This window comes from Myotis daubentonii, chromosome 15, assembly GCF_963259705.1.
Source record: "Myotis daubentonii chromosome 15, mMyoDau2.1, whole genome shotgun sequence".
NCBI lineage: Eukaryota > Metazoa > Chordata > Mammalia > Chiroptera > Vespertilionidae > Myotis > Myotis daubentonii.
In genome coordinates, this window is record NC_081854.1 from 3,216,046 (window position 1) to 3,216,840 (window position 795).

The window sequence follows — 795 nt, forward strand, 5'->3', positions numbered from 1 at the left end:
CTCTGAATCTATGAGTTTGTATCCATTCTGCTTGTTAATTTATTTTGATATTTAGATTCAATTGTTGATGGATATGTATTTATTGCCATTTTGTCACTCATAGTTATTTCTTCTTCTTCTTCTTCTTCTTCTTCTTCTTCTTCTTCTTCTTCTTCTTCTTCTTCTTCTCCTTCTTCTTCTTTTTCTTCTTCTTCTTCTTCTTCTTCTTCTTCTTCTTCTTCTTCTTCTTCTTCTTCTTCTTCTCCTTCTTCTTCTTCTTCTTCTTCTTCTTCTTCTTCTTCTTCTTCTTCTTCTTCTTCTTCTTCCAGAAGACCCTTTAACACTTCATAAAATACTGTTTTCCTGGTAGCCCCACCCCACCCTTTTTGCAGTCCCACCTAAGGTGTTTGCAGCAGCTTTTCCATATGAATGGCCTGTCCTGGATCAGGACTCAGGCTTTCCTAAAGTCTCTGAAACAAGAAGCAGATGGTGTCCCTGTGCCCAATAACACTCAATAAGAAACCCAAGGCCTGCCACAAGCAGCACCCTACCTGACTTGACGGCTTGGCCTCTCCTGGGCACTTCCAAGCCCAACACAAGTAGCAGCCATCTACAGATCATGCTGTAGCTCCTGTCAGGTGGCCCAGGCAGTGCCTGACTTTACACCTCTCTGGAGGCCCCAGAATCACTGTTCCCAGTGAACAGCTTCAGACAATACCAGATTACAGCTCTACAGATCCATCAGAGACGCAATTAAAGGGCAGACTCAGTGAGCACCAAAGCCCCGCTGAAGCAAGTCCTGCTCTGTAGAGTGCT